Below are 8,624 nucleotides of genomic sequence, written 5' to 3'. Positions count from 1 at the left end.
TATAAGCACAAATTCAGGATAATGGCCCCTCAGAGAGGAGAAGGAAGAGAGAATCTGGAAGGGAATCCCAGGTGACTTGAGAGGTGATGGTCACCTCAGTTTCTTTGCTTTCTTTTATTTTTTAAAGAAAGAGAGAGAGAGAGTTTTTTTAATATTTATTTTTTAGTTTTCGACGGACACAACATCTTTGTTTGTATGTGGTGCTGAGGATCGAACCGGGCCACACACATGCCAGGCGAGCGCGCTACCGCTTGAGCCACATCCCCAGCCCCACACCTCAGTTTCTTAAACTGAGTGGTGGGGATGAGGGTTCACTGCATCATGATTCTGTCTTTTTATCTTCAGCGCTGTGGATGGAAGCAGGGCCTTGTGCCCACCAGGCAAGCTTAGTCATCCCCAATCCAAGATTCTTTATTTTTATGTATATTTTGCAAATATTCTTTTTATATATTCAATATTTAATAAATGTATTTTAAAAATAAAGTCCTACGCATGTAGCTTTTTAAGCTTGGGCTTTATTTGTATCTCTAGCACAGTGCCAAACACTGAGGCCGTCAGCCTCGTTAAACTCGCCTGATCTTTCCTGTGTTTGTGGTGCCATATGTTGACCAGATCGACCTGAAAAAATACTTGGGATATGATGAGCTGACAACATAATAAACTGTAATTCTTCTTGATGAAAGGGGTTAAAAGGTAATATTAATATTTTGCAGAGGCCCCCCTAGTACCCGGAAGCATACAAACTGGGTCCTTCTGTCTCCTGGCTACATTCAGACTATTCACTTCCTCTTCTTTTTCTCCAATTAACAAATAAATAATATATAAAGTACAACCACATAAAATAGCCTATCACATTTGTCAAGGAAAATGTTTCTAAGCTAAAAGAATCAAGTAGCTCTACTGTTCTATCAGAAAGTGTTATCATGGGGGTCCACAGTGCTGTTTGACTGGGCCCTTATAGTCACAAAAGGCCTAAAATTTAAATCTTTGGGACTAGGGTTGCAACTCAGTGAAACAACACCTGCCTAGCATTGTGAGACCCTGGGTTCAATCCCCTAGAAATACCACCCCCCCAAAAAAAAAATATATATATATATATATGTGTGTGTGTGTGTGTGTGTGTGTGTGTGTTCATCAAATGAGATTACAATACAATCACAAAGACATGTGAACAAAAGTAAATGAATGAAGACATTTGTTACACAGCTTTAAGCATATATCCCCACACTGGACCACACACTTCCTACTGTGTCCAATAAATTAATATCTGGTAAATCCTATTACTGTTCGGTGACCAGCACAATTAAATTACAATGCATTTCTTGGTTTGTAATTCTAATTTTAAAATGTAAATATTTTACCACAAATTTTATAACACTGCTTTGGTGTTTCTTTATTTTGTAATTAATCAGGAGGTTTTTGTTGTTGTTGTTGTTTTGTTTGGGTTTTTTGTTTGTTTTTTAAATTATGGTTGGCAGAGTTAGCAAACAAATACAGGACACCCAGGTAAATTTTAATTTCAGGCAAATCACAAATACATTTGTGGGATGAGTTGTCCCATGTAAAACTTGGGACATATATGAAAAGAGTATTCCTGATTTATCTGAAATTAAAATTTAACTGAGTGTCCTGTATCTTATCTGGTAGTCCTATTATAAATGAAAGTACCCAACCTCAGCTCTTATGTGGGCCCTGGAGTTCATGAAAAGAGAATTAAGGTTTATAGACTGTCTACTATGCATTTCAAGCACAATCTCATTTAAACCTTGCAATAGCCCTCTCAGGTACACACGATTGCTACATTTTACAAAAGAGTGAAACACTTGAATTTATTCAAGGTGAAATACTGAGCTTTGTTTGGATGAGGAATCACATTCAAATTTGCTTCCCACATCTGTGTTCTTTCTCTGTGGATTTCCCATTAGAAGGCTTTCAAATGGGCTTTTTGTTTGTTTGTTTTAACAGAAAAGAAAGAAAAGTTCTGAAAATACTCCAAAGGCTTTTCTATCATAACAATATTTTTTTCATGTCTAATTAAATACTCGTGTTGAGTGTAATATAATTATAAATGAAACTTACACAGCCTGACGTGTTTCAAGGAATTTATTTTAATGAAGAGTTTAAGAAAATCAGGTAATCTCTTTGGAGCTCAGTTTCTTGTCTATGAACTGTGAGTGTTTTGTGTCAGCTAAGTGGTTTCCAGTTTTATACCTTTAGGACCCCCGTACCTCATTTGGGGAAGAAAAAAAAGGTACTAAATCTTATATAGCTCTCTTCTCCCACCTGCTGGAAATACTGCAGCACATACTCTGACAGAAAATGAGCTCTATCACTACTCCAGTCCGCTTGATTCCATGACTTGTTTACTTAGTAATTTCAGCCAATTAATGAGAATTGTAGTTTTCTGGGTTTTCCAAGTTTCAGTGCTTTCAATTTGTAACACATTCCAAATGAGTCAATACTGAACTTTGACCATCTGGAAATTAATATTTTAGCAATATCTCCCACATGGGGAGTATATTTCATACTCGTCTAAGTGTTTTACAGTGACTCTCTTTGCCAAATGTGACCCACATAGAATTTGTTTTAATGGTTGTCTTCAGGTTTGCATTCAGGAGTTTTAATAAAAAGTATTTAATAGAATAGAAAATATTTTTGTTTAAATTATCTTTTACAGATTTCAGAAACATTCATTTCTTGAGGTTTAAGGAGACAAGCAACCATGCTCACTTACACACTGTGCCCCATAAAAATGGCCTCCCCCCAAATGGCCCCCCACTAGAGTGTTACAGTCAAGGAACCCACATTGACGCATCATGATTACCCAAAGTGCATAGTTCATACAGGGTTCCCTCTTGGTGGGTTTGGTGTACATTCTATGGGTTTTGGAAAACATAATGACCTGTGTCCACCATTATAACATCAGAGTGTCTTCCACTGCCCTAAAAATTCTGTATTCCACCTATTCATCCCTCTCTCCCCATACAACCCCTGATCTTTCAAGAGTCCCCATAGTTTTTCCCTTTCTAAAACGGCATATAGTTAAAAATCATATAGCACTCAGCCTTTTCAGATTGGCTTCTTTCAGTTAGTAATACCCATTGAAGTTTCCCCCATGTCTTTTCATAGCTTGATAACTTGTTTCTTTTTAATGCTGAGTAATATTCCCTGGTCTGGATGCTCCAGAGTTTATCCAGTTTATTTATCCTTGGTGGTCTTCAAGTTTGGGCGTTTATGAATTATGCTGCTATAAACATCTATGTGCAGGTTTTTGTGAAGACATAAGTTTTCAATTCATTTGGGTAAATACCAAGAAACATGAAGACTTTGGGGCTGGGGATGTGGCTCAAGCGGTAGCGCACTCTCCTGGCATGCGTGCGGCCCGGGTTAGATCCTCAGCACCACATACAAAACAAAGATGTTGTGTCCGCAGAGAACTAAAAAATAAATATTAAAAATTCTCTCTCTCTCTCTCTCTCTCTCTCTCTCTCTCTCCCTCCCTCTCTCACTCTATCTTTAAAAAAAAAAAAAAAACATGAAGACTGGATCATATGGTAAGAGTATATTTAGTTTTGTAAGAAATTGCAAAACTGTCTTCCAAAATGGCTATACCATTTTGCATTTCCACAGCAACAAATGAGTTCCTGTCATTCCATATCCTTGCCAGGATTTGATGTTGTCAGTGTTTTGGATTTTGGACATTCTAACCTGATAGGGGTATAATGGTATCTCATTGTAGTTTAAATCTTCGATTTCCTAATGACATATGATGTTGATCATCTTTTCATATGCTTATTATTTGCCATCTGTATATCTTCCTTGCTGAGGTGTCTGTGCAGATCTTTTGCCCATTATTTAATCAGAGTGTTCACTTTCTTCTTGAATTTTAAGAGTTCTTTTGAGGGCTGGGGATGTGGCTCAAGCGGTAGCACGCTCGCCTGGCATGCGTGCGGCCCGGGTTCGATCCTCAGCACCACATACAAACAAAGATGTTGTGTCCACTGAAAACTAAAAAAATAAAATAAATATTAAAAAAAAATGTGCTGCTCTATCCTATATTAAAAAAAAAAAAAAAAAAGAGTTCTTTTGAATAACAGTTCTTTATTAGATATATCAGCTGCAAATATTTTTTCCCCAGTCTGTGGCTTGTTGATATATATATATAATGTGTGTGTGTGTACCAGGGATTGAACCCAGGGGTGCTGAACCACTGAGCCATATCCTTAGCCCTTTTTAATTTTTTGAGACAGGGTTCCTTAGGGCCTTGCTAAATTGCTGGAGCTGGTTTTGAACTTGTAATCCTCCTGCCCCAGTCTCCTAAGCCACTGGGATTACAGATGTACATCATCAGTGTGTCCAGCTAATTTTTTACTAGTAGATATACTCCTCAATTTACTACGGTCCACAGTGGTGTCCTCAAGATTCATCCATGTTGCAGTGTATATCAGAGTTTCCTTTCTTTTCAAGGCTGAATATATTCCACTGTAAAGATGTAGTATATTTTGTTTATCTCTTCATTTGTCGATGAGAATGAGTGGCTTCCATTTTTTAGCTACTACAAATAATATTGGTATGAACTTGGGTGTACAACTAACTGTTGGAGTTCCTGTTTTCCCTTCTTTAGGGTATATACATTGAAGTGAAACTGCTGGATTATACGGTAATTCTTTCTTCCTTCCTTCCTTCCTTCCTTCCTTTCTTTCTTTCTTTCTTTCTTTCTGGAATTACCACACTGTTTTCCACAGTGTTTGTACCATTTTACATTTTCACCAACTGTGCACAAGGGTTCCAATTTCTCCATATCCTTATCATAATACACTTGTTATTTTCTGGTTTTACCTTTTTTTTAATGATAGCCATTAAATTATATAGTCTTAAAACTAAAATAAACTTTCAAAATTTTATCCTAAGAATATACACAGTGCTCATTTTAGGCCTTATTTAAATAGGGAAAAAATCTAATTTAAATAGGAAACAATCTAATGATGCAGAACCGATTAAACAACGAACACTATGTAACCAGGGACCTTGTGCATGCTAAGCATACGCTCTACCACTGAGCAACATCCTCAGCCTCCGTGATGTGACTTTTAAAATGAGTCCTGGAGGAATATGTAGAAAGGAAGAAAGTGGGGGGTGGGGCCCCGCTGGGGTTGTGGCTCAGTGGTGGAGTTCTTGTCCAGCATGTGCGAGGCCCTGGGTTCAATTTTCAGCACCACCCAAAAATAAATAAATAAAATAAAATAAAGGTATTGTGTCCAACTACAACTAAAAAATAAATATTAAAAAATAAAACTTAAAAAAAAGAAAGGAGGAGAGTAGCTACTTTTTTCCTTCTTTTTTAATTTTTTTTTTTTTTTTTTTTAGTTGTAGATGGACACAATGCCTTTATTTTTATGTGGGGCTAAGGATTGAACCCAGTGCCTCACATGTGCCAGGCAAGCACTTTACCACTGAGCCACAACTCCAGCCCTAGGAAGTTGTTTTTGATGGATGTCTCAGCACAAAGAAGTAGGGATAAGGCTGAGACACCTGTCCACACCCCTGCTGGAGTGGCAGGTTTGTTTCCTGGGAAAGCAATAGAATATAAAAGTTAGGCAGTTGGGTGTGGTGGCACATGCCTGTAATCCCAATGACCTGGAAGGCTGAGGCAGAAGGTTTGCAAGTTTGAGTTCAGCCTCAGCAACTTAGCAAAAGCATCAATAATTTAGCAAGACCCTATCTCAAAATAAAAAGAGCTGAGGGTATATTCATTGGTAAAGCTAAAGCCCCCCTGGTGTCAATCCCTAGTAGCAAAAAAGAGAAAAAACAGAATATATGTTAGTCTGTGTTGAGTACTTGCCTAGCTGAAAATAGGTATGGATCAGTATAACAAATTAATGAATAGTCGACTAGGGGTAAGGTCAATGATAGAGGACAATGGAGAAATGACAGAGGGATTTGAGTCTGATGTGGGTAGCAAGGCAGTCATTGTAGGTTCTTGAGATAGGAATGACCAGGGGGATCTGTAGTATACTTCTCCTAAACTGGATTGCCAAAGTCAATGTGTATCTGTGAAATGGGTTAAGGCCTCTACACACCCAGACATAAATTCTTTAAATAACAAAGTAGCTAAGTTGTCCGGAAATGCCTCCAGAGTCCTCTCAGCATGAGTGAAACCCACTTTTCAGGAGTGGACATACTTTGCTGGGTATAGTGACGCATGCCTGTAATCCCAGGGGCTCAGGAGTATGAGACAGGAGGATCTCAAGTTCAAAGCCAGCCTCAGCAACTTAATGAAGCCCTAAGCTACTTAGTGAGACCCTGTCTCTAAATAAAATACAAAAAAAGGGCCAAGGATGTAACTCTGTGATAAAGCACTCCTGAGTTCAATCCTTGGTACTAAAAAAAGAAAAAAAGGGCTGAGGATATAGCTCAGTTGGAAGAAGAGTGCTTTCCTTGCATGCACAAGGTCCTGGGTTGGGTTAAGTCCCCAGCACCAAAAAAAAAAAAAAAAAAAAAGAATGGATATATACAAAAGAAGCCAGCCCATTTAATTAATGACCTTTTGACATCAAAAGCTCAAAATCCCCCACACAGACTATAACCTTCCCTGAAAAAAAAACACGCAGCCTGTGAAGAGGCATACTGACCATCTATCTGTGTACTTACAAAACAACCCTAAAACTTTCCCTTCCTGATATCCACTCAATAAGCAGCTTCTGCCATCTCCCTTCCTGTCGGTTCACTTGATACCGACTAATACGGGGAGGAGGCAGATCTGAGCTTAGAACTCCATGCAATAAAATTTTCTTTTTGCAAAAACCTAGTATTGGGGGTGCTGGGGTTGTGGCTCAGTGGTAGAATGCTCGCCTAGCATGCATGAGGCACTGGGTTCAATTCTCAGCACCACATTAAAAACAAAATAACGTGTCTACCTAAAATTAAAAATAAATAAATAAATGTTTTTTTTAAACCTAGTATTGATGCATTCTGCTGTCATGTATAACTAATTCAAACAAATAAACAAACAAAAAACCTCATATTGGCTTCTATGTGCCCAGGCAGCAGGTCCTTGTCAGTATCCCCTGAGGTGCTCATCTAGCAGACACTTCACTGAGCTTTGCAGGACTTAGCACAGGTAACCTCTTTCTATTCTTGAAGTACCCTCTTTGAGGGTTCTGTGATTCCATAATCTCCTGATTTTCTCTCACTTACTTCAGTAGATACTGGTTTTTAATCTCTATTGAGAACTTGTCCTCCTTTTTCCAATCTCTGAATGTTGATACCCCTTCAATGCAGAAAATTCTTAAATTTATGTCCTGGGCTCAGAGATTTTCCTCTAACTTCTGGGTTTGTACATTCAATTGCTTCCTTAACAGCTCCACTTGCATGTCTCACCAACATCTCAAATTCACCATCAGCAAAATTAAATTCTTTGTGTGTATGTGAATGGGGAGGTACTAGAGACTGAAACCAAAGGTGCTCTATTACTAAACTATATCCCCAGCACCACCAACACCCCCTTTTAAAAAAATATATTTTGAGAGGTTCTCACTAACTTGCCAATGCTGGCCCAGAACATGTTATCCTCCTGCCTCAGCCTCCGGAGTCACTGGATGTAAAATTCAACATTTAATTCTCCACCAGATAAACTCCCCACTTGTGAGTCTCAGTAAGTGGGATCAACTACTATTCACTTATTAAAGTCAGAAGTCTGCAAATCATCCCTATATCCTTTTTTTTCCCTCTGCCCTCATAATCCAATTCATCAGCAAGTTATCAGCATATGCTCAAAATGTGTCTTGAGCCCATCTCTCCAGGTCGTGCAAAAACACCTAACAGATATTGCCTTCTACTCTTCCAACTTCATCTAACTTCATTCATTTTCCACATAAATGCTAAAACTATCTTCTAATGGTGTAACTCAGATCATATCACTCTTTGTTTAAAACTTCAATGCCTTTCCGTAGAACTTTGGATAACTCTAAATTCTTACCATTCAGAATCTTTGTATCCATTAAGCACTCCTGGCCCACTGCTTAGCAGCTAAGACCTTGTCAACGATCTACAAATGTATTTGAGACAGGAGAAAAAAAGGGGGGTGGAGGCTTGAAAAGATACAACATTGGACTGGGAATATAGTTCAGTTGGTAGAGTACTTACCTTATGTACACAAGGCCCTGGGTTCAATCCCCAGGACCACAGGAAAAAAAAGATGATACAATGTCAAAGTTGATTAATGTTTGTAACTGAGTATCAGTTATTTCTAAGTTTTAACTCAACCTTTATACAGTTGATGTATTTTTTTGTTTACATATTTTATTTTTATTTGTTGGCTATAGTGTAGAATTGTCCCACTGTTCCCTCTAACCTCAGTCCCTTCTGCATTAGTTCTCAAATTAAATGTCACCTACTCAAAGGAATTTTCATAACCAGTCCATCTAAAGTAGCTCCCTCTCTATGCACATCTGTTATTCTCTGTTGCCTTATTTCTCTGTAGCACCACTCTCACCATCTGTACATACCTTATTTGTCTGTTTATTCTATCTTCCCCATCAGACTAATAAACTCCATTAAGGCAGGAAACTTATGTGTCTTGTTCTCTGTTGTGTCCTTAGGGTCTACTCCACTGCCTGGCCCAG

Source organism: Marmota monax, unplaced genomic scaffold (assembly GCF_021218885.2).
Source record: "Marmota monax isolate L192 unplaced genomic scaffold, Marmota_monax_Labrador192_F-V1.1 WCK01_AAM20220418_F8-fsc00064, whole genome shotgun sequence".
Classification (NCBI taxonomy): Eukaryota; Metazoa; Chordata; class Mammalia; order Rodentia; family Sciuridae; genus Marmota; species Marmota monax.
The sequence above is the reverse complement of the archived record's forward strand: the minus strand, read 5'-3'. Positions refer to the sequence as shown.